Raw genomic sequence first — 26702 nt, 5'->3', positions numbered from 1 at the left:
ACTTCTACAGTTTTGTGGGTTTGGTGGGTTGGGGTTTTTTCCCCCAGTAGCAACTCTTGGGGTTCGGAGAGCAATGGACTAGCTTGCTGATTAGTTTCTTCAATTTTAATATCTCTGAATTTTCTGAGTAGGCAAGAGATGACATCAGATACAGTGGCTGAAGTCCTGACTACTATGTGACATTAATTGGGAAGCTGACATTACATCAGCTCAGATCAGAAGGAGGTGAGGAAGCTTGCTTCAGTCTCCAAGCTCAGACTCACACAGCTGCCGTAATTGCCCAATGGCTGAGCTACAGTCACTGTCAATAAACGTACCCCAGACAAATGTGATGCAATAGGATTTAGCTTAGCCCACTGTGAAGAAGGATAGCAGCAAGTTACTTCCTGCACATTTGTCACGGTCTAGGAACAGGTGCACCAATATCTCTTGCTTCTCAGCAGATACACACTAACATTTTACCCTGCAGCAATCTGGTCATGCATCTGAGCCTAGTGCAGAAAGCAGTGAAGAAAGTGCTACAGGTTGCTGGGAAGAAAAGAGAGAATATTCTGTCATAGTCACAACGCGATTGGAGTATTGTTAGAGGCATTTGTCATACCAAATTTGGCTCCTGATGCACACCTTCCCAGCTGTGTTCAAAGTCTTAAAAGTTTTAATTAAAGACGTTTATGTAAATTAATGACCACTAAAAGCATTCAGAATTTTCTGGGTGACAACTCTGTTACTTGTGGCAGACTGCTCAGTTATCAGTTAGTGAAAACATTAAATTTATATGAAGACAGTATATAAGTTAGCTAGAAAACCATGGATCCATCTGGGAAGTCACTATCTAAGCAGCTCGCTGAGATTAAAACTCAGCTTTGAATAATCATTTGATACAGGAGCACCAACAGATCCAGAAACTTTATCCACATCTGGATTACCATTATTAGTCAATTTTAGCCTGTTACGAGGATCTCAACACGCACATTAATCAACATAGATTACCATAGTTTAGTATCCTCTTGCTCATTGTTCCATTTTTCAGCCAGTTGTCTGTTATGAAAAGCGCTATATTACATTTAAACTTTTATTCTATTTTAACTTAGCACAACCCACTGCCTTTTATTCACATTTGTGGCAGAATGTCACTATGGTAATAACGGTGCTATTTTTTTCAGCTGTTTTAATGGTATGCTAACATTTGTTAGAAGCTAGAGATTTGCTGGGGTACTATTTCTCACATCTGGAACATATTGCCTACTGAGATTTGTATTGTTGATTCAATTCCTGATTATAAATCCAGGTCTAAATTTTATTTGTTCTCCTTGGCTTTCACTGAATGAGCTAAATTTGTAGGTTTGTACTCTTTATATGTAATTTTCCTTAAGACACCCTGTGAAAATCACTATCCAAGCACAATTTGTGCTGTATGGCATTATTAAGTATTCTCTTTTGAGTTGTACTGTGAAAGAACTATATAATTCATTTTGTTATAGCTTCCCAAACAAACATATTTAGCTAAAATATTTTTGATTAAAAATTGATGTGTCATGTAGCTACTTCCCACAGATTTTAAGTTAACACAAATAGGATAAACTGGAGGTTTTTCGAAAGAAGTGTTCATCTCATGTATTTTCTTCAGTTTGAATCTAAAAGGGCTTCCACTGGTAAAACACAATTTCAAAGCTACCACACGTAATTTCCTATGGCAGTGTTCCCACAGAGATCAAGATTTTAGAGTAAGATTGTCAATAACAGAATGTATACCTCATAGTTGGGGCAAGTGAATCAATTTCCTTTTCTTTCACTTTAAATTTTAGTATTGCAGATCACAGCATGGAGCACCATAGTATGCAGTACGGCCTAAAATATTCTGCTGGTAAGAAGGCAATGTGAGAACTGCTACTTAAAATAAAAAAAAAAAAATTTACGTCAGACTAGAATGTGATTATACACTGCTACTTTGCAGTACACCATAACAGCAGTGAATAGTAAATGCCTGCTGTGAAAACATGGTTGACTGGGTTTCTAAACAGGTTTTAACCAAAATGCTCTTCCATAGGAATCACCTCTGGTGCATTGGACTTCTAAAAGGTTTTTTTCTGGAGTAAAAAACTTTGGTGTCTTTGGAAAACAGTTGTTACAGAGGCTGCCTTTAATGTTTAGCAGAGGGATTGCTTTGTCTACAGAATTGCAGCCAAATTTTACTCTCTGATCTATCTGATCAGCTTTCATTTATCTTCATATTATTGACAAATGTATACACAAGCTGATCAAATTTTACTGTGTCATAGCTTACATTGAAAAATTAAGATACAATTCAAATAAATCCTATACATTCCCTTCTTTAATAAGCATTAAATTTGAATTAAAATGCCATTGAGAATTAGGAACATCTGTAGATGTCAATATACACTGAAGTTCCACTGAAAGTAATAATGGTACTGAATCAAATCCAAATGGAAATACCAGTCAAAGTGGGCAAGGGAAATTTAGAACTGGGTCTGAGTTTATGTGACTCACACCTGTCCTTAACAGTTGAAATTGAAGTTACAACCATTCCTTCATTAACTGACATATCCAGGGCACAGCAAAACTTGAGATCCTCTGTGAAGCTTTATTGTAGTCCAATTTGACTTGTTTTTCTGAGTCCCTGAGGTACAACAGTATCTCTTCTGCTCTTGTCACTGGCTCTTTCATCAGCTCCTCCCTGGTTCTCTACTCCTCAATGTCATATCAAGGTCTGCTCTTCAGTCTTTCCATTCCTCGGTCAGCATATTTTTATTTTTCCTACTTTTGTGGAATCCTGCTTCATAAATGTATGTCTGCTCCTCTTCCCAAATACTGGGTGGGAACAGATGAGGGCATGGCACAGATCTAGACTGAATAACTCAGAAATCAGACTTGCACCTCAATTTTCTGTTTGTAGTTCATCAGTTCTTGTAAATTGGATATCTCCTGTATATCTAATGAACTCAAGAATGTACTTTTGAAAGCCTTCAGGAGGAGGGCCCTATCTGCCTAAATTTTTAGTGCAAGTTAAAAGCCTTCATTTTGTACACATTGTTCATTGGGTCGTGTTTCGTGACAATCCAGATGGAGACATGGGATATTGTTTAGACTTGTACTTCCTTAGATTAAGATGACTAAAATTGAATTTTCTTTCTTCCTGTACCTCTTTTATGCAATTTTCATTGACATTTTAGATGTACTTTTAGTAATTCAGATTTCCAGCTGTGCAGTTCTCTGACCTGTCTTAGGCTTCTCATGGGCAGCTTTACTTTTTGGGCATCCTTCAAAAATCATTCTTTTCTTTATATCCCCATCAGTGAAACTTCATGTCATTTTTTCTTCTCTTATTTTTTTCCAAGGTTACAGTCTCCAAAGTCTCTCGCTGAAAGTTTTCTTCTTATAATTGCTTAGCTTGCAAAATTCATTAGATTCTGCTCTAAAATACAATTGACATGAGTTCTGAGATCCTGGATTGGGTTTTTATCTCTTGCAAGATAAAGCATTAACTCTGCTCTCTTCTCTTGAGAGAAACCACACTAAGTTGCTGTGTAACTGTGAGTCTTCTCCTCATTCAAGTACCCTTCTGTCTTATACTTTCTATGTGTGGTTCTCCATCCATTTTCCTACTTTCTTTCTTTCTTTACTTTTTCTCCCCCTTTTGGAGGTTTTTCGTGTAGCTCTAGTTTAAGGTGGTGGAGGTGTGGACAATGCAGAATACATGATGGCAGAATCTCAGCTGACCTGGTAGGACCCTCTTCCTCTCTCCATTGACTATGGAAGGAGACAAAGGTAGCAAGCCTCTGTTGAGTCAGCCATCTACTGTGTTTTCTTCTTTATTTTTCCTTCTATTTAGTGATTTTCTTGCAGTGCATAAAGAAACATGTCTCCCTATAACTCCAGCCTTCCAATTGAACAATGATTCCCTGGGTCATTGCCTAGTAGATAGGGGCAAAAGTATTTTCGGGTTGAATTGCTGTGGAGAGCAATTTATCCTTTTAAGGATAAAAGTATATTGGTAATTCTGGCCCTTGTACAAGATGTTCTCATGTGTTTGCTTCAAATTGTATTTTTCACATAGCTTTTATTTCTACAAGTAAGATTTATTTTTAATATCAAAGCATTCATGTCATGAGATGGTTTTTAACCCTCCTTGGTTCTATGTTTAAACTGCACTGAGAATAATATTTCGAGTAAAATATTTGTCTTAGACTTCAATGACAGAGCAAATATTAATGAGGCATTCTGCTCCACAAGAGCTGCAGAGAACGAAACGATCTTTACAAAATACATTTTTTGTCCTGCTCACCTGAACACTGAATTATTATTCTACCTCTCCAGTAATGGTCCTTTTTGTCCTAATTATACTTTTAGTTCCCAGGAGAGGGTCACACAGGACAGAAGACACCCATTCATTCTAGCACGTCTGTTCTGGTGGACTTCCACTTCACATAAAATAACTTAAGCTGATCAGTCATTTTCTCCAAGAAATTCATTATACTTCCATGCATCTTCAGTGTCTCACTGATCAAACATTATGGTCTTGTTGAATTTGTATTCTGTCTGGAATTCTATAGACAGGAAAAAGCAATGGAGGACTTTAGTTATCTGCATCTTCCTCTTCGTTCACAATAATCACCTCTCTCTCTGCACTGACAGGTATTACTAGCTCAATATGGAGAGAGCAGTCCACCTAGTATTTATATTCAAGGTTAAGGATGAATAAAAAATGACAAGACTTACAATACAATCTTTTTAGATTATTGCTCTGCCCCTGCAGAATTTTATTTCTTTCACACAAAACTTGTAATGCTTGCTCTGTCTGACTTCATATGATGGATCACTTAGAGTGAAAAATTATTCAGTGGTAACACCTCACATCACTCCAGTGCAATCTCACATGAAGATAAATGCTTCAAGTGCTCTGAGCTCAGACTTGTAGAAAGGAGAGATTGAGGATGTTCAACAAAAACAAAAGCCAACATGAATGGGCTTTCAAAGAAAGATGAGAGCGGAAGTTTCAAGTAAAAAGTTACAGTGCTCTGAAATAAGGGACAAAGCCTCATTTGTGTCTGATCAGTGGTCCTTGCAGGCTGTGAACGAAAGGAGAAGAAACTTGACTATAAGACAATTTTATCTGAGGAGTGAGGTAAAGTAAAACTAAATACTAGATATCCAGTTCCCTAGCAAAGAGACTAGCAGGGCTGACATAAACCAACTTCCTTAAGATCTCCTCAGCACTGAAAGTTTCCTTTACGTGGATAGCTTCCAATAGAGACTTTCCATGTTTGCTCCACTAGGTTTATGGCATACCTATCTAAAGCTGGTGTCAAAGGTCTTGGCCTTACAGACAAGTAACTGAGCCTAGGTTTTATAATGTTTCCTATAGTTCCTTCCACTTCTCCAGCTGATCTGGGATATCTCAGTGGTAGAAGGGGCACAACTAGTAAATCTGGCTCTGTTTTCTGCAGTGTTTCCACACTGACTTTGGATGATAGCCTAGAGCTACATCTCAGAAATGCAGCAATGATGGTGGGAGGCAGGGTATAGGAACCAGAAAGCTATGTACCCCAAAAAGCTGTCTGAGAGCTAACACTCAGAAGTAGTTCCTTCTCCAACCATCTCTTTGCACACAGAAGCTTCCTAGATATAGTAGTTCACATGCGCCTAAAAGGAACTAGAATCTGGAACAAGCTCTGAGCACTCTCAGGTGCAGAAGCATCTGAACATTCCATTGATAGGAGAGCTTCCTTGCACAATTGGCACTACAGGTCCCATCAGGGCCTTGAATGACTCCACAAGCCTGGAAAGGTTTCACTCAGCCGGGAGCTAGGAGGTGAGAAGGGGTCTGAAGAGATCCTGGAAAGGGAGTGGGAAAACCTTTGGTAATCAGTTATTAGGGACGCTACTTTGTACCGCCATTCTGTCACAGGATCTCTCTGATCACATATGAAGCACCCCCATGGAGCTTTCTCCACATGAAGTGAAGCCTTGCCTCCTACAACTTTGCAGGGATTGAGGCACATATGGAAGCTAGACCGTGGGATTAGAGGGATCTGGCAGAAATCTGGGTATAATGGGGGTTGCCAAGGGATAGGGCATAGCAGAAGGAGGGGGCCTAAAAGCATCACGTGCTGACTGTCCCTCGTGGGGCCATTCTATGTCATGTACTCTTCTCTGAACTATATTTCTGATGTATCTGACAATGTCCATCATGAGTGAGACTCTGGCTGCTGTAGAGGTCTGAGTTGTCCAGCATCAAAATTTCTGTGCAGCAGGGAAGGAAAGGAGTCCCTCCTGGCAGTTTACGCTTTGATTAACGTCACTGGCACCCAGAAATAGAAAAGCTGAACCTTGCACTTTGGATCTTTTAAAAGGATGCTGTGCATGAGGGTGTGGGCTCTGACCTACATCAGACCCCAAAAGGACATGAGGACACCCTATGGGTGTGGGGAGCTCCATGACATGAGGTTGTCGAGAGAACTTGAGGGAGGGCCAGAGACCAGATGCCCAACTGTACAAAAGCAGCCACTCTTCAACACTCCTACCTCCCCACTAGACAGTCTCTAGGCCAACACAAGCTGCATGTCATCATGTCCTGAAGATGATCTTGGAAATTCTCCTATAAGATGTCACAGACATAGCCCATGCAGTCCCCCTCCAGTATTTGACATTTAAATAAATGTCTTTCTCACCAGAAGTAAAATCTGGTATCATCTAAATATTTTGAATTTTGGTGCCATGGCAATGATCTAAATGCTTTTTCCATAATTACAGAATAATTTCTAGGAGAAGATGTTCTCTGAGGAAGAAAGCACACTCTCCCTGAGGAAAAGCATGTCTTTGCATAGAGTCAAGCAAAAAAAAAAAAGGAAAACAAAAGCATATAATAAGCAACTTCGGTTCCTGTCACACAGGTGTCAACCAGCAATCAGTTACTGCTCTCCAGTTAGAGTATATGTGGTTGAAGAAGTTTTAACCTTATACTTTACACTTCGAAGAAATTGAAAGCCAACATTGTTACCTAAATTTACTTTCAGAACAAGTAATTTTTAAAATATCTAAACTGACAGTCAAAATTTGTTATATAGGGAACTGATGTCAGATCCAGCTATATTCAAAATCTAAAACTGACAGAAAAGTTTGTTATACTTGGATTTTTTTATGACACACTAGGGTAAAGAGGATTTTGCCTGACAGCTCCTCAGGGAGGCAATCTTACCATTCTTGTATTGTGAAAAGTATGTTAGCAGTAGAGCACTGTAAGTGGTATATGTCAATGTGCAACAAAACCTGTTCAGAATTTTTGATGCTATTTGAAAACAAGTGATGCAAAGACAGCTTCAGCTTTGCTTGATGGACTTACAAGAGCATTAGAAAAATCAAATAAACCTTCTTAGAGTATTTAAATTCCTGAAACTATAATAACTTCTTCCTGAAATGTTATATTTTCATTATTTTTGGTAATTTTCAGGTTAACGGACCTTTGATTTTGAAATATTTTGTGTTGTAGAAGTCTCGTCTTTTTTTTTTCTGTTTTGTTGTCCATTCTCGGACTGTTTACACTTCAGGTACATTTAAAAATATATCTGAGCTATAATGAGGAGGCCAGAATTCATCCTAATATTCATTTTAGGGACTTACTACTATTCAATAGAATGTATTTTTTAATACATATATTCTAGTCTTCCCTTACAGACTGGCCCTTACAGCTTTACACAGACAAGCTAGACTTGTCCCAGTACTGAATTTTGCAAGATGACAAATAGGTAGACCCTTCTACTCATGATCAAAGTGTCATCACTCTAATACATAGGTTCTGTAGTTGAATGTAATTAAGATATTCATTATTGATGTGTCTCTGCAAGAAAAGAAGCAGCAAAAATGTACCTTTGTCATCAGGATCAATCTGAATACTATGGCATCTGTGGTTATTAGTTTTACTTAGTATCTTACAAGAGTAGTTCTGTTTTAATTAACCATCTAAGGTAGTTCTTTCCTCTGTTTGTTAAATAGGTGTCTCTGGTTTCTCTGTCAGAAAAACTCTGTTCATTTTTCTCATTAATCTCCCTCCACATAATCTGATAGTAACTTAATTTTCTTTCCCTGTGTTATCCCAGTCTTCTCTGTTTTCATTTAAACTTTGCTCTGTTCACTATTTCTTCCCCTTTTCTTTATCCATTCTTTCCCTATGAACTCTGAATTACTGTTTCCTTAAAACCATGCTCCTGCTTTTCCAACTGCTACAACCTAAATATTTCTAAAATCTCTTCCTTATGAAGCATCTGGAACACTGGGTCATTCTGTATTTGAGAACCCTCATCTGTGAGTGCCTCCTCTTTATTCTCAGGTGCTTCAGGACTACTTAGAAGACTCTGCTGGGCTCAAGGGTCATTGCAATGCATGATCCATTCTACAAGTAATATATATGTCAGGGTGTTGAGGGGCATTGCCTTTCACAGAAGAACTGAGGTGCAGATATGACAGCCTGCCCATGCAAGTTCATGGTAGAATTTGGAGACTGTGGGCAAATTAATGTCTTTATTACCAAACCACCTCATCCTCATCGCTGGTAAAACTGAGTCATGGTTATCAGTCACAGAGGAGTACAGATGATTCAGAGGTTCATTAATGAAGCACTTTGATGTTGTTGGAGGCTGAACTAATTAGGTTTGGAGATACAGCCAGAATACTCAAGAATCTTGTTGTTTCCCTTTGTTTGCTTGTAATTGCTGTTCTGCAGTACAGCAGTTTTTTGCGCTAGGGGATTTATTTCTCGTTTCTACAGAGTATTGCATTACCCTTTAATGTAACTCTCTAGTGACATTTTTAAATGATTCATACACACTTCATATGTATCAAATTATTTTTAAATGGAAAATGCAGAGGAAAATCTTAAAAGACACACATCTGTACAGGAAGCCTTGCTGAAGACATTGCATTCAAGGAGTCGGTGATCTCGGACAGGTCTTTTAGGGCTCATATTTAGGGTTTGAGAATCCCATATGTTATTAATATAATATACAACTTAAAATACATCTCTGGGAAAGGTAAACTCTACCTGGATCAAGGGGTGGTATGTATTGATCCTGACCAGGAGAGCACTGTTCCTTGAGGAGGGAGTGAGCCACACCACAGGTAACCTGAGCAGGCACAGGCCAGCCCTGTGCTATCCATGTCCCTTGGCCACAGAATGACCTCCAGCAGCTCATGGTATCAGGGGAGCCTGCAGGCAGCTCCCACCTGACCCTGCTAATCACTGTAACGGTCTAATAAAGCTATCATGATCCCAGATATAGAGGCAAAAACTGGAATGATTTATTGAACATTCAAGTGCTATTTAAGGGTCTCAGGTGCTTCCATGCTAATGAGGAGGCAGGGTTATTCCAAACAGGGGATACCATAATCTATTAGCATTTCCAGTAACAGGGATGACATAAGGGGAAAAATGATTTTACATTTCTCAGATACAGTATTTACATTTTGGGGGAAAAGTTTTGATATTTCCAGTAAGCAGAGTTACATTGGGGGAGGGTGATCAGCTTTACCTGAAAGAAGCATTTACACAGGGAGGGAGAAAACAATGAGATATCTGATAGCATCATTCAAAGTCTCTCTACATCCTGCTGGGGGAGATCAGTACAACGGATCTTGTCTGGTCTTTTAGATGATGGTTTTTCCCCAGCCCCTGTGGCCTAAGGTTTCCTGTTTAATCCTAGCAGTTCCATTTCTGTTGGTATCCGAATTTCAGACTGCAACAAATCATAGCACCTGCCTGGCCTTGACTTCATCTGAAAAAAGGATAGCAACAAGTTAATGTGTGAACATTCTGTACAGTAGTTTTCCTGCATACAGTACAATTATTGTACTATACAATAGCTCAAATGGCCAAAACAGGAGATCCTCCCTCCACAGACATGATCTGCTCTGCACAGTATGACTTGGGAAAGTCCATTTGGTTTAGCCACAGTGCTGCACAAACACATGTGCCCTACATCTGAAAGGAAATGACATTTACTCACTATCTATATTTCTTGTCCTCTTCTGTCTTATTAAAGCAGCTATATTATTAAGGTTTTTATTGTCAGGCCTTTATTACTGAGATCCAGGAAGGGCCCTACACGTGCTTGCCCCCCTCTGACCCTCCCACAGAACAACCTCTTCACCACTCTTAGTGCTCTCAGACTATATAAAGTCACTAAGGATCTTAAACAAGCACTATTCTGATTTTTAAAATACAGATAAAGAGGGAAAGAAAAAGAAAAGTGAGGCAGCTTCTGGTAACTGAATTCAGGACCTCTCTCTGTATTATGTATTGTTTTCTGTGGTCAACCTCTACAAAAAACCAGAGTACTTTCATTCATATACCTTAGTAATGGGAGGGAAATCATCATAGGGGAGGAAATAAAATCCACGGCATATTTACTGCTAAAATAATTCTTTGAGCTTGGAAAAACAGCACCTGGGCACTTCTGATTCTTAGGCAAGAAACTTAGTAGGGTCTCTCTACACTTAAAATAATTGTTAGATTTCTCAGCCAGAAACTCAGATGATTATATGATTAAATCATGGAAGCATAAATCAGGATTCTCCTGCAGGTGACTTTATGAGAAACTTTAATTAAACTTTGATTAGGTGTAGATAGGAGAGGAGAAGTATCTTTTGCTTGCCTATCCACCTCTGTGTTCACCTCTCCGTTTATTCACTGTATAATAATTTTTGAAGCTACCAGTCAGTTTCAATCCATTATGACAGACTAGTTGAGGTCTTAAATACATCAGACACCAGGCAAAGCAGAAACCAACAGTACTGCTGCTCAGAGTACTATTTGCTCTTCTTTCCTTTTCTTTTTAAAATCTTAATGTTATATAAGAGATGGAAATATTTCTGTCCTGTGTGATCGGTCCATAAAATCAGTTAACCCGTATCCTATTTCCAGCAGTGACCGGAACAAGGAAAGTATTTGTACAAGTACAGAATTACCTGCCCACGTTGGGACCCCCATTCCCATGCCCTCTTAGTTAACAGCTGCAGTCAGGCCTGAACATGATTTTATATCCCTTCTCTTTTCTAGGTTGGTTTTCTAAAGGCAAAAGAAATTCACGATTTCTCTGCCTACCTGCTTGTGCATACAGGTACCCACAAAAACCATTGAACCCACTGGCCATTACTAGCAAAACCTGAAAAAATGATAGAAGTCTGGTAAACTATGTGAAAAGTGGTGGTTCTGGAAAGGGGCTTATGTTACTGTTCCCTCTCAGAAAAGATGTGGCAAAAGTCAGCTGCAATACACCCAGTTTGCTGACAGCTTGGGAACCAGCCTGTGCACAGGGAGTTACAGGAGTTCTGCCTCTGGCAAATGAACATCGAGGGCTGGGGAGTGAGACCCAGGGTATATGGGGGGTAAGCAGATGAGGGGATAAGGAATACAGTAAATCAGTTGGGTTACTGTTTGCAGACAACTTGCTTCAGACACTCTTGCTTCCAAAATAAGAAAAAAAAAGTACAAAGGATCACAATTTTCGTGTCAGCCTCTTCATGTTTCTGGAGGAGAGGAAGAAAATGTTCCCTACCACCACAAGAAAGTTGTACAGAATATTTGCAGGGAATGACTCCATTGTACTAGCAAAAGCTTTAACAGAGTGAAGTGTTTATGAATTTTTTAATCCATGTAAACCAGAGTAGTTTAATTACATATAAAAAAAGAATTGTATAACCTTTGTAAGGTGTTGAATATTTCATCTCAGTCTAAGGATGCTAGAGTGCTCCATTAGTTGAAAAAGCCCTTGAGGATGTGTGAAAGTGCTCTGTGAGAGTGTCTCTATGTTAGATCAGGAACACATGCATACATGTATGTGTGTATGCATAGGGGAGAAGAGAAAATAGCTATGGGCAGTGTAATATTCTGAGGAGTAGGTTACATCTCACTGAGAAAAAGCAGGTATTATATGGAAAGATATAAGCATTTTTTATTATAAAATCCTATTTTAATAGTATAATAATTTTGACTTGAAACATTTTTTTGCTTTGAATCTTACCTTTGATTTCTTTAAAGAGAAAAAGGAACGTTTATGTAAAGTCTGAATAACATTCACATACTCTTATCTGAGTATCGAGATGCTAAACAATACCTTGTTTGTAATATTTGGCATTTGCCTAATATGTCTTTGTTTTTATGCAATCAGCTTGCTGCTGAATGTTCACACTTCTTATGGCTATTTGAAGAAAACAAGATTTAATTTAACAAGGTATTTATTGTTAATTTGTTAGATAATTTGCTCTCCACTGACATAAAGAGACTTTATTCATTCAGCCATTTATTTTGCTCCTGGCTTCAGCAGAAGCTCACTATAAAACATATGAATTCCCCTAATTGCATTTCAGAGATGGCATATACTACATTCCCTGCAGCTCAGATTCACACCTTCAGAAGAGCAGGGATCTGAAATGAGTTCAGCATCTGCATTGGATAAATGTAAGTTTGGCTATCCAGTCATGCTCGGTTAAGCAGGAGTATCCCTCTCTTAATGGGTACTGAAAACTGCTGTTAAAACTTTAGTTTATTTATCTGTTCTTGCCATGTCTCCTGGATTAACCTGTTAATAGCATGTAAGAGTTTACTAATGTAAAGCTGTTCCATATTTAGCCCTTATAAAGTACAACATTTGGCTTTTCTCATCTGTCACAGAACTGGAGCTTAGGCCAGCTCTGGATTAGATAGTAGCATTTTATGAAGTCCAGAAACACACGGACAACATTACTCTGTAGGTACCTGGTCCAGAAGACGGTGGAGACCTTCCCAGACACAAGGATCACTGCTGTGATATGGTTGATGAGAGCGGGAGAGGAAGAAGTTCAGCAAGCCCTGTTGATGCTTATAAGGCATGCTTAACTAAAGCTCTGTAAATGTCCAGGGGAAGCATTAGGGAAATAAAAGGCTAGTCTTCACCATTTCCCTGTGAATGTGAAAAGGTCTGATAAGCAGTCCCTCTCTTTCAATGCTGGCAAGCCAGATTGCTGCTCTGTTGTCTCCTCTGTAGTTAGTCTGAGTAGTCCACAGTGCACCTCATCCCACTTTCCATTCCAGTCTGTCATGGTTTAACCCTTTCCATCAGCTCAGCCCCACACAACTGCTGCTTACTCTCCCCCAGAGGAAGGGGGGGGGGACAATCAGAAGAGCAGAAGTGAGAAAAGACACAGAGTGAGATAAAGACAGTTAAATAGGTAAAGCAAAAGCCATGCACACAAACAAAACAAAACAAGGAATCCATTCATTTCCCATTGTATGGGCAGGTGGGTGTTCAGCCACACCCAGGAAAGATGGGCTCCATCATGTCTAACAGTGATTTGGGAAGACAAATGCCATCACTCTAAACTTCCCCCGCTTCTTCTCCCAGTTTTATATGCTGGGCACAATGCCATATGATATGGGATATCCTTGTGGTCAGTTGGGGCCAGCTGTCCTGGCTGTGTCCCCTCCCAAATCCTTGTGTCCTCCAGCCTTTTTGATGTTGGGGTGGGCAGAGAGGCAGAAAAGGTGTTGACTCTGTGCAAGAACCTCTCAGCAGTAACGAAAACATCCCTGTGTTATCAACACTGTTTCCAGCACAAATCATACCAGCTACTGTGAAGAATATTATCTCTATCCCAGTCAAAACACAGTGCCACAATATGGAGGCTGCCCTGAGCTATTCACCAGGAAGGCCCTGGACTTACCTGTCCACGCCGTGCCCATGTTGAGACCTGTGCTCCAGGGCAGGTGAGGTGAACAGCAAACACAATTGAGTCCACCAAACCTATCCTATTTGTGCTGCAAGAAAGGAAAAGCCCACACTGAGGCACCACAGAAGCCTGGGCTTTCCCCTTTAGCGTCCCCCAAAGCTCCTCAAAACCCTGAGCCTTCGATTCATGTTGGGTTGGTGCAGGTGCAAGACAGGCTTGGGTCCAAAACGATGTGGGCCCACGCTGAAGCACAGTGTCAGTTTTTGGGACCACTACGGCTGCAGGGTTTTATTCCATTTGACAAGTTTATACAAGGTTTTTAGTGAACTTTGGTATGAGACTCAATCACAGGGGCAAATTTTTGAGGTAACCCCAGGAAATACCATCAGTGTAGGGCACATAACATAACAGAAATTCTCTTTTCTCTCTCTATGAGGGGTTGGGAGTTGTAGCTTTCAGTACTCTCTGTCAGCACCTGCCATTTAAACACACGACATCTTCTCAGGAACAGCTAAATCTCAAAATCTCACTGGACTTTGAGGGTTCATCCCCTGTGTTAGGCTGTGACCTCACAGCCAGCTCTGTCCTGCTCCCCTCCCATAACAAAATGAAATGAAACAAAACAAACCAACCTCAACCTACCAAAAATTAACAAACAAGTAAACAAACAAAAGAAAAATCTTGTTTGTTTTGTGCTGTAGTAGCAAAACGAATTTGTTTCCAAAAGTTCAGTAGGAGTAGCATGCATGCTGGAGAAGGCAGCAAGACAGACTGAAAAGGAAGCATGCCCTCTCAGTCAGTAGTGGTGGATTTTAAATTTATTCACCCCATCCTGTGAAAACCAAGTTATGACTGTAGATCGTGAGTGGCTTCTAGCCCAATGACTTTAATACCTAATTGAAATACAGGAAATTTAACCAACAATTCAGTGCATCCATTTAAAAAGCTAATTGCAGAGAGATGATCATTGAGATTGCTCAAGGTGACGTGCATTTAGGATTGCTTTGTCAGAGTCTCACCCTGTCCACATGAGGAACACACTCCAAATACCATTTCTCCAAGATGGGTGTTTTTAACTCTCGTTTTTGTCTTTGGAAAATGGCTTTATCAGTCCTGGTTATCACCTGGAAGACATAACTTCACTCAATGGATTTTCACACTACCCACAACTTCTCTAGACACATTTCAAGAGATGTCTCAGCTTTGCTTCACTCACTGTCCTCTTCCTTATAAACCTTTTCTTAAATGCCTTATGATAAGGCAGAATACTATCAGCTAGACAAATGACAGCACAGATGTCATGCCGTCAGCCAGAAGGAAGAAGAGGGATCAGAGGCTGGTCCAGACAAATGCCAATATCTAATTAGTTGACATCTTGTGAAATTCTGTGAGATTTTTGCAGACTGGTGGGAGCAGAAGAAGGAAGAGTACTAATAGGTGTTGGTAATAATTTTTTCCCATAGTCTCCAAAGGAAGTAATTGATGACCCTGTCTTTGAGTGTTTTGGAAATTGTCATGGGTAGAGCATTTTTCTATCTCTAAGCATTTTCTATCTCTACTCTCTATGGTGCTGCCAGGAAACACTTCAAAGTTAATCAGGGAATATTTGTAAAACACTTTGGATATTCAAGTGCTGTGTGAGAACCCAGGTGTTATTAAACATGATCCCAGTGAAGTTTAGACTCCAACAGCACCAAGTGGGCAGTGGTGCCAGGCTGTTTTAGCGAAAAGAGGAGCTGGTGGGGAGAAGAGGGCTTCAGAGACGTATTGCAAACATCTGAGACATGCCAGTAGCAAAGTGAGAAACTGGCCAAGCTAGGCATGCTAAACCAGAAGTTCTGGATCTCCTCCCTGGGGTACCATTTCTGGTTCCATTTCCATCTGAGGGGCCATTTCCAATGGTTGAGGGTGGATAGGGAGGGGGAAACTCCAGCACCAGGGCTTTCTTCAGGTCCTGAGCCTGGAGGGGAGAGGTGCTCCCCCCTTTCCCCTCCACCACGCAGTCCCATGGCAGCCACAGAGACAGCGCACAGGACGTGGAGAGGAGGCAAGAGAGAGTTTGTTGTTGGGTTGGTTACATTTATAGGGTTTAGGAGGATTCACAGAGTACCCAATTACAGGTCTCAAGGGGCTTACAGGAACACCCAATCACAGGAAGGGGTTAACAACCAATAGGAAGGGGTTAAAAAAGTCTAATGAGAAGACTTCTTGATATCTTCTCAGGACATTCCTGAGACAAGAGATAACACTTACCGTGGGGGGTCTTGGGAAAAAGAAGCATGAGTTAGCAAAGAGACTACAAAAAGCCATTTTGAAACATGTCCAAACAACAGTTTCTCATATACTGCAGATTTACTGCCACGAGAAGTCACTGAAATGGTTCGCAGATGTAACTCTCCCTTACTAAAGGTTCCTAAAAAAATTCTCTGCAGCACAGCATTAGTAGTTACTGGTTCCTAGTTGGAAGGAACATCCATCAGCTTCCTCTTTGTTTCAGTGTTCAAGTTTCTTTTCATATAGAGGATCATAATTCTGGACTTTCGATGTATGACTGTTTTCATGTTGACTCTAATGTCATGCACAGAGCAGCTCACACATTTCCAACATGAAGAGAACAGCTCTTCTCCTGGGGCTCCTGCTGAGCTGAATTTTCCAGTTGGATCTTGTCTCTCACCTATCCATGAGCACAGTGATGAGAGCTCTGTGATGCCTTTGATGTCTTTTTCACAACATCTATCACCCCAAGTTATATGAATAAAACTCAGGAATGCACTGCATCTGACTGAGGGAAAGAATTTTGAAAAACAGATGATTTCTCTAATTTCTTGGATCCAATGAGAGACAGGTAAGCCATTTTACTTACCTTTTCTCTTAAGAGAAATGTGGAGATCCTCATGGGATGGAATCTTCATTCACTTGGAGGATGTTGTGAAAATTGTGATTGATAGCTATCACTAGCCTGTGCAAATGTGTCTTGCTATGTATGCAACGACCTTATGATGCATGGGAGCTTTGACTTGGTAGGACTTTTTAAAATCCAGCCTTTTATGTTCAATGAACATAAAATACACAACTTTAGGTACCCAACAGAAGTACTTAGAAATCCATTCCAGTGCACAGCTTGTTGTCATTTTCTAGCTTTTCTTTTCTCTGCCATTGCTCTCATCAATTTCTGGAAAATTCAAGAGAGAAGAAAAGGATGATAAAGTCAAATAAGAAAAAAGGCTGCTTTTGAAAGCACATTGAAGACATTAGAGATGAGTGTATATTTTTCATAAACAATGAGGAAACATGAAGTTGATGAGCCAGACTCTTAACACTGTAAACATCAGGACAATTACCACTGGTTTTAGTGGTATGTGAAGTTACCTATGCTCCTGCAGGTGGTAAGTATTGCCAAAATTTTCATGCTTAATTTTAAAAGTGAAGAAATTGAATATTATGTATTCCAGAGAGACTGAAAGGAAAGCATACCTGAGGTCTCAAGGTTATGAAATGTGCATTTAACATCTATTTATTGTTTTTTTACATATTCTCTCAAGAAACAGGCAAGCAGAATGCCAACACTGAACCCCGGTAGACTCTACTTGACCAAGGAGCATCATGCATGCATCTGTATGGTACAAGTTGGACTGTTACCACATGCTTACGTTTCAGCTTCGAGCCATGAGTCCTTAGGCTGAAATTTGAGTGTATTTGTACTGGAAGGTTGTGGTCCTCAGTCTCTGCAATGCAACCAGCCAATGCCTCACTTTTCTTCCTGAGAGATTCCAACCACTCATCCAATCTTACTTCTCCAGGTGATGAGCCCTGGGTATTGTAAATGTACGGTAGTGCTTAAATAATTCATTTGGGCCTTTTAATACTGTTCACAGATGAGAAGATGGCCTGGGTCACTTCAGTTACAATAGGACTTCAAAGAGTTTAGTCACAGAACTGAGAAAAACTATGGAAAGTGCTGGGATTATAGACACTACTCTTTCTGGAAGAGAAAGAGAAAACCCCAAATTGGTGACTGAGCAAACTCCACAGCACATAAGGCTGGAAGATCTCCAACAGGACACTTGGAGCTTTAAAAAAGCTCATAAAATGGAGAAAGTAAATAATGATTTCCTTAATGGGTAAATAACATAATTTCTTTTTCCGTCCACTGCTGAGCAGCAGTGAACATGGGAGCCTACATGATGCAGAAAGGTACGTGTATACATATGTGTGTATAGATGCGTATATATATATATATATATATATATATATGGTCGACATTTTAGGAAAAGGTCCTGAACTATAACTTAAATGCATGGCAACAAGTCCCGGGTAACCCAGTCAACAAAACTTCTCCAGGAAAGGCTGATCACTGCTTCTGTCCCTACTTGAAGTTCATCAGGAGTTCACAAAATCAGCTGGGTATTTTCCTCTCTTCCCAAAGGGAGATGAAAGGTAACCTGCTCTATAAGGTGTCAGACTACAGGCATACAAACATGTCAGAAACAGAGTCTAATATTTCGTTGTTTGAAGCCCAAGGCCCACCAATAAATTTTGAAACTTGTATTAAAGCTGTAGTCAAACTTGGGACTGAGAACACCCATCTCCCAGACCAGCGAGAAAAATGAGACCTACATTTTTTTATGTTTTTCTCTCTGTTTTCATTAGTACACTAACCTGTCATGATCTGTTCCAGCAATCCATACTGGACGTACTAATAACACAGTCATATCAATTTTTTCTTTTGTGACAAAACTGCCATAATGACTCAAATATTTTCAGCATGCTAGTAATGGTTCTGTCACTCCAGTTGTACTCCATTTCATATCAAATTACATAGATTACAAAACAAATTCTTTCAGGTTGGACATTGGGAAGAATTTCTTCACTGAAGGGGTTGTCAAGCAGTGGAATGAGCTGCCCAGGGAAGTGATGGAGTCATCATCTCTGGAAGCGTTCAAGAAACAACTGAATTCTGATATGTGAGGGCATGCAGAGGTAAAGATTAGTAAATACTGCAAAAATTTGAAGACATGGAAACAAACCTGGATGTGAACATATGGAATATTTATTTTTAAGGGACAAATTAAACATTCTTAGACAAATACATAATTTCTTTGACTGCAGTCAAAACACTAAAAAGGAAGAAGGGGAATTAGATCAAACAGTCATTTCCAATTGACAGATGAACCCCCTTTTTTTTCGGTGGATAACCTCTAGAGTTACATATTTCCCTTTAAGGGCTGTTGCAAATCATCTTTGAAGCCATGTTCTAGCACATAGTCTGTACTCATGGCTATGCAAATCTTAACTATAAGGCAGCCAGTTAATCTGCATTTAGTATTTTGAAAATTATTACAAAATTATTAAGAAATATAATTTTTATTAAATTAGTAATTATTTGTCCTTATGATACTATATTAAATCCTACTTTTAAAATGGATTTTTATTGTACAATTTTGTTACAATTTTTTTTCTTGTAAGGCTATTTTACAGGGACTTAGGTAAGCAATAAACTTTTGAATTTACCTGAAGTAGTCTTTACAGAAGTCCCTCTTTGTTCCTTCATATTATCCATTTTGGTTAAAATGATGAAATAAGAGTGGACACAGGTTCAGACTGGAGGTCCCTTTAGCCCAGTGCCCTGTCCTTGGCAGTAACCAGGGGCTGATGCTCAAGGAAATATGGAAGAACAGGACAAATATGTAGGATGTTTCTCCTGTACAATATACCTCTGAATTTCTGTGGCCTGCACACTTAAAGGCTTATAAGCATTTTACAACTACTACTTGACCAAGAACCATGAGGTCTCTGATCCCATAAATTTTTAGTAGCCACAGCATCCCGTGAGAAGGACCCTGCAGCTGAACTGTACTGTGCACAAAGATATACATCCAGTTTTATTTGTTACATGCCAGGTTTTGTAGTGGGGGATGCAGAGAGGAACTTATTCCTATTCACTTTCATCACACTACTCATCTGCTTACAGACTTCTAGCTTATGCCCCTCATTTCTCTCTCTTTCAGGCTACTTCCAGCATCCCAGTTTACCAAGAAATCCATGAACTTGCTCACCTTTGTAGCTCTTCTCTGAAGCTTCTTCCAGTTCTGTCTTCTAATTCTTTCTGTCTTGGCATTTTATTCCATTCTTTCCCGTTTGAGATGAAGCAAGAAGAACCATTTGTAATGAACCATTCTGTCTTACTCTGTGTACCTTCTGCTGAAAACTTAGTACTTAGTTTTTTGACCTCTATCCAGCACTGATTAGATATTTTCATCAAATCATCCAGAAAAATTCAACATGGTATTGGCCTTTTTAACCACCAGCGCACTTATAGCAAGTGTGGGTAGAGTCCTTCCCAAATCTTCGTTCCCAAAGCCCAGCCATGACATGACATGACATGATATACATATATGTATAATTATGCATTTTTTTATATGATACAATGTTTCTTTGCCCTGAATGATTTACATATGATACACTCTTTCCTCATTTCCCTGAATGATTTAGTATTATCTGAAACCTATTACTTTGCCACTTCCCTTCTCCAGGCATGTGCACGTCCCACCACAGATCCATGCAGAACTCACTTATGAATTTCTGCCATCTAGAAAGCTGAGAACTTATTTCTATGCTGTGTTTCTTATTCCAACCAATTACTTGAACATGAAACACCAGCATTCCCTGGTAGCAGAGATTACTGGAGGCGTATGGGACTGCAACACAGGAGCACAGCCAGGAGATCAGGGAGGTTATCCCTGATCCCTGACTGGTTATCCCTTTCTACTCAGCACTCACTAGACCAGATCTGCTGTTCCCCAGTACAGAAAAGACATTAATAAACTGCAGCAAGTTCAGTAATAGTCAGTGCTGGAACAACACCCCTGAGGAGAGCCTGGATCAGGGGGCTTGTCTCAGCCTGAGACAGAGATGGCTTCGGGAACACCACACAGCTACCCTCCTACAGAGAGGTCAAGGAGATGGGTGTTATGCTCTCCAATGTGGTGTGTGGTGGGGGGCTAAGAAACAATAGGAATAAATTTAATCTTCTCCGAAGTCTCACTTTTTCCATTAACAAAAAATATTTTAAAATCTATGGACTGTCTGCATTGACTTAAAAATCAACAAGTAATGCTTGTGCCTCATGGTCTCTTAAGGCTCATGAAAAGTAACTCCTTTATTTTTGAGAATTCTAAAGCCTTTGAGTCCCATTCTGGACAGGCTTTTACATCATAGTGATTTGCAGTTTCTGTTTGTGATTCCACTTTGCTGACCATATTTGTATTTCTCACTAATTCATGAGCAAGGAAAAGTAGAAGATTGACTCCAGGAGATATTTTAGCAGGACAAACAGGTATAAGGTATCTCACTGGTGTGATATAGAAAAAAATTAAAATTATTGAATTTATTATTAATTAGGTCTAATGGTTATTTTGGAGTTGGAGGAAATAAATTAGCAATTGAAAAGGCATGTTTTCCAATTTCACAGTTCTGTCTGAACCGTAAAATATTTTGAGTATCTAATCAAATCAAAAAATGAAAGAACATCTAGAAGATCTTTCATACAAAGATCTACTAAATTATTTTTCTACTACCAATTTATTTTTCTAGAAATAATGGTTTTCTTCTAATATAAAGATCCAACTGTTATATTGTATACATAATAATATATATACACAGAATAATTAAATAATGTATTTTCATTGCTTTACAAATTCTAAGGTGTAATTTTTAACATTTGCTAAATATTCAATGTGTAACATTAAGGATACAGCCACTAGAAAGCTATAGAGTTATCCCACTCCTTTTTTTTTAAGGGACTTCAACTTAGAGCAATGAATGATGCTTCAGTCATGTATAGATAGAGCAACAGTCACATCTAGTGGCCATAAAGCTAATTATTTCTATATACTTTGCATGGCAAATCTGAAAGGCATTTTTTATATTGAGTATCAAATGCTATTATTTTCTATTTACATTGTATGCATATTAATAAAATTTTAAATACCCATATAAGAAGGACACATATATATCTGTGCAAAAATGAATACTTTATAATTCTGAATTATGTTAGAGCAAAAACTACCACAACACTACTAGAGGCAAAAAGAAAAAATTCAGAAGGCACTTAAAGATACTCATATGGGCACAGAAAACTTTTTGATTTTGGCGTGGGGTGGTACCATTTATGAACCCAGTCAAATGTAACATGTAAAATGGTAATATAGACAGAATTATGAAGGATTGAGGTTTTTATACCCTTGAAAGCAGGAGATTTCCATATATAACAGTAAGGAGACACATACAGCGTTTTATTAAACTAATCCTTCAGGACATGTTAGAGCATATGGATAAAAATCATGGCTAGCCTAGATAAGTTGCTCTTCTGGCACAAGAGAGATCAACCCAGGTAAGAAAAGGGAAAAGGAAACCTTCCTGGGGATCAGACAGGGGCCACATGGGCAGTTCTCTGAAGGACTTCAGGGAAGCTATACTAATTTCCCCAGCTCCCCCAGCTTACCACAGTACGTGGCCTTCCTGAGTGCTCCACGCAGGGCCACCAGTGCCATAATTTCCAATGAGAACTGATCAGCAGCATCCGGTCCTTCAGTTCCCTAATCAAAAGAGAGTATAGGGCACTATATATGGACAAGGGACAGTTCTGCTCCCCAGTCCAGCCCTATGTAGGACAAACTGATGCTTCATCCAATCCTATCTTACCCTCTGGCCTCTCTTCAAGGCATAGGCAGGAGGGGGCTCCACATAATTCGACCACAGAGTCTTACAAGCGGACAAGGAGCAAGTTGAAACAGCTGCTGCAAAGTCAGCTATCCCAGAAAGTGATGGGACTAAGTCCAGCCATACAGACAGATGGAACATATGAATCATATGCCCTCTCACCAACCTAGAGGCAGTTCACCCTGTGCACCATACAGAATAACCCTGCAAAATCAGGTCTCCTTTGCAAGCCTGCGTGGACATGCAACCCCCAGTGCCTTTCACATCATTCACAATGAGTTTTATTCTTTTGGTCTACATGATATTCCTTTCAGATGCTTTCCCCAAATTTCCTCTGCCTTATGGTGAACTGGTCAATATCACCATGCGTGAAGAATTCACGTATCTGTAACCTACTTTGATATTTGAGCTACAGGATTTGGATAACACATGCAGAGTATACATTCTTGCTACAAGATTGCAAGCACTCCTTGAGAGTGCAATTTTGTACAAAGCAGCTATACCACACAGAACGATATCTGACTTTACTGGGAGCTGGAGGAAAGTCACAGAACAAGCAGAGGACAATGAAACTCTTTCTATTGTTCCCAGGAGTTCTGCATCACTCTCCAAGTTTGAAGGCACTATGTTTTCTAGCACATGAATTAAATTCAAGGGAAGTGGGTCATGCCTGGGTCAGGCATACTTTCTGGGTCAAAAGCAAAGAGAAAATTTCTGAAACACAGAGCTTCTATTAATAAAATACCAATGTGCATTTGTAGTATTGCCAGTATGAAAGGTTGCATTTACACTTGTCTAATTTACTCTTTCATCTAGCTTCATTCAAAGACTACACAGAAGTCACAGTTACCTTCAGTAGTAAATATAACACTAGTTCAAACTGTTCCTTTATGATGATGAAGATTACAAAGTAGGTGTGGGTAAAGTGCCTGTGGGTAAAGATCAGGGGGAAGGTCAGCAGGGCAGACATCATGGTGGGAGTCTGTTATAGACCACCCAACCAGGATGAAAAGGCTGATGAGGCATTCTGCAAGTGGCCAGCAGAAATCTCACGATCACCAGCCCTTGTACTTGTGGGTGACTTCAACCTGGTATCTCTCTGCTGGAAATGTAATACAGCAGAGGGAAAGTAGTCTAGGAGATTCCTGGAGTGTGTGGAAGAAAACTTTTTAACACAACTGGTAAATGAGTCTCCCAGAGGAGGTTCCCTGCTAGACCTGTTGTTCGTGAACAAAGGACGACTGGATGATGTGGTGGTCAGTGGCCGTCTTGGGCATAATGACCATGAAATGTTAGCGCTTTCTATACTGGGTCAAGTAAAGAGGGGTGTCAGCAGAACTTCCACCTTGGACTTCTAGCAGACAGATTTTGGCCAGTTTAGGACATTGATTGACAGAGTTCCTTGGGAATAAGTTCTCAAGGGCAAAGGAGTTCAGAAAGGCTGGATGTGCTTTAAAAGCAAGTTATTAAATGGATTAGGCTGTCCCCATCTGTAAAAAGATGAGCTGTAAGGGAAAAAGACTGGCCTGGTTAAACAGAGAATTCAGACTGGAATGCAGGGAATAAATGAGAATTTATCATCTCTGGAAGGAGGGCCAGGTAACTTGGAAGGACTACAAAGATGTTGTGAGGTCATGCAGGGAGAAGATTAGAAAGACAACTGTAGTGTAGCCACAGAGAATGAGGAAAATACCTCCTTTGCCTCAGTCTTCAGTATCAAGAGCACTTGCCCCCAGGATATCCAGCTCCCTGAGCTGAAAGTTGGTGATGTGGAGATGAGTGAAGCCTCCATAATCCAGGAGGAAATAGTTAATGAACTATTATGACAATTAGAAATTCACAAGTCTATGGGCCCTAATGGGACCCACCCCAGAGTAATGAGGGAACTGGTAAAAGAGCTTGCCAAACCACTCTCAATCATCTACCAGCAGTCGTGGTTAACTGGAGAAGTTACAGATGACTGGAAACTAGCAAATGTTAGCACCCATCCACAAGAGAAGTCACAAGGATGATCCAGGAAACTGGATCTGTCAGCCTAACCTCAGTTCTGGGCAAGGGGTCATGGAAATCATCCTCAGTGCCAATGCACACCACATGCAGGACAACCAGAGGATCAAGGCCAGCCAACACGGATTTACAAAAAGTAGTTTCTACTTGATCAACCTGATCAACTTCTATGACAAAACAACCAGCTTTGTAAATGAGGGAAATGTAGATGTGGTCTATCTAGACTTCAGTAAAGTGTTTGACACCATCTCTCACAGTATCCCCCTAGTAAAACTGGTTGCCCATGGGTGGACTGTGCTGGGCTAGGAGCTGGACTTGATGACCATTGTGGGTCCCTTCCAACTCAGCATATTCTGTGATTCTGTGACTCTTTGATGAGTAGAAAACTGGCTGGATGGTTGGGTCCAGAGAGTTTTGGTGAAGGAAGCTTAATCCAGTTAGCAGATGGTCACTAGTGATGTTCTCCAGGGCTCAGTTTTGGAGTCAGTCCTATTTAATATCTTTATTGATGACCTGGACATGGGAACTGAGTACACCCTCAGTAAATCTGCAGACCACACTAAGTTGGGTAGGAGTGTTGATGTGCTCGAGGGTATGAAGGCTCTACAGAGAGACCTGGACAGACTCGGTCAATGGGCAAAGGACAGCTCCATGAGGTTCAATAAAGTGAAGTGCTAGGTCCTGTACTTTGGTTGCAGCAACCCCAGGTAGCACTACAGGCTGGGGGAGTGGCTTGAGAGCTGTTTGGAAGACAGGGACTTGGGAGTGCTGGTTGACAGCCAACTCAATATGAGCCAGTAGTGTGACCAGGTGGCCAAGAAGGCCAATGGCATCTTGGTCTGTATGAAGAAGAGCGCAGCTAGGACTATGGAAGCGATCATCCTCTTGTACTCAACACTGGTGAAGCCTTATCTCGAGTACTGCATTCTGTTCTGGGTCTCTCACTTTAAAAAGGACATTGAGGTGCTGGAACGTGTCCTCCAAGGGTAATGGCTCATGAAACGTCTGAAAAATGTGTCTTATGAGGAATGACTGAAGGAGCTGTTTAGTCTTGAGAAGAGGAGGTTTGGGGGGCACTCATCACTCTCTGAAACTACCTGAGAGGAGGTTTTAGTGAGGTGGAGGCCAACTTCTAGGTTGCCCAGGGAGGTGGTGGAGTCACCACCCCCTGAGGTGTTTAAGACGTGTCTGGATCTGGAGCTGGGTGATGTGGTTTAGTCGTTTAGGGCTTATAGTGATACTGCTGAGTTGACAGGTGGACTTGATGATCTTCAAGGTTTCTTCCGACCTTGATGAATCTATGATTATATGATTCTGTATGTTTCTACTTCTTGGTTACTCTGTTCTCATTTGGTTTATAAGGTGAACCATATGAACTTGGTTTCATATGCTGCATTTTTCACTTAAATTTTCAGGTGTTGTCCTTTAGTACAAGAACTATAGGGGCTGTAAGTAAAGCTGTACTCTGAACCCTGAGGGCTAATGGGCAAGCTAACTCTGGCCTATCTCAAATCCAAGATATTCTTTATCTTCTCATTAGGAAACATGAGCGACTTTTAGTTCTGAATGTTTGCTGCCCTCAAGAGGAGAACTTTAAAAAATACTTATTTCATTACTTATTAAAAACAATGACTAAGGGGTGTTGGTTTTAGGTTTCACAAAAAAGAAACGCATCCCAGCCATTATGTTTCCAGATCTCTATGTTGTTGAAGGGTTTGCAGTTTGAAACACTTAGCTTTAGACTTATTCATATTTTTAAATCAGATACAAATTAAAAACACATACTAAATAGCTATTACCTCACCACTGTCAACATATCATTTCAAATGGAGACTAAATACGTACTTTGAAGACAGTTCTGTGTAAGGTTACTAAATAGACAAGCCTCGTCAGGTTCAGGAGGTCCCCTGAGCTGAAAATAGTAGAAGTTTAGATTATTCACAAATATTTGTGCTTGACCAGATCTTGCTTCTGCCTCCATGTCTGCTAATGGGCTCTACTGGGAAACAGGATGTTGGATCAGATGGAGCCATTAGCCCCTCTTATGTTCTCAAATATAGCCTTCAATTATCAAGTAAATAACCTAGGACACGCCTCTGAGGAGTCCAGCGATCTCATTATCTCCTGCAAGGAGCTCTGCAGCTCTTCCTCCTGGAAGCAGTCAAAAAGTTTCCAGGAGATTCTTGGTGACTTGTTCTTTTAGTGAAATTCTACTAATGGATCTACAAATTTCTTTGAAATTCTTGTTTAGCCACATC

The sequence above is a fragment of the Chiroxiphia lanceolata genome, chromosome 2 (assembly GCF_009829145.1).
Source record: "Chiroxiphia lanceolata isolate bChiLan1 chromosome 2, bChiLan1.pri, whole genome shotgun sequence".
Classification (NCBI taxonomy): Eukaryota; Metazoa; Chordata; class Aves; order Passeriformes; family Pipridae; genus Chiroxiphia; species Chiroxiphia lanceolata.
This window is presented reverse-complemented; position numbering follows the sequence as displayed.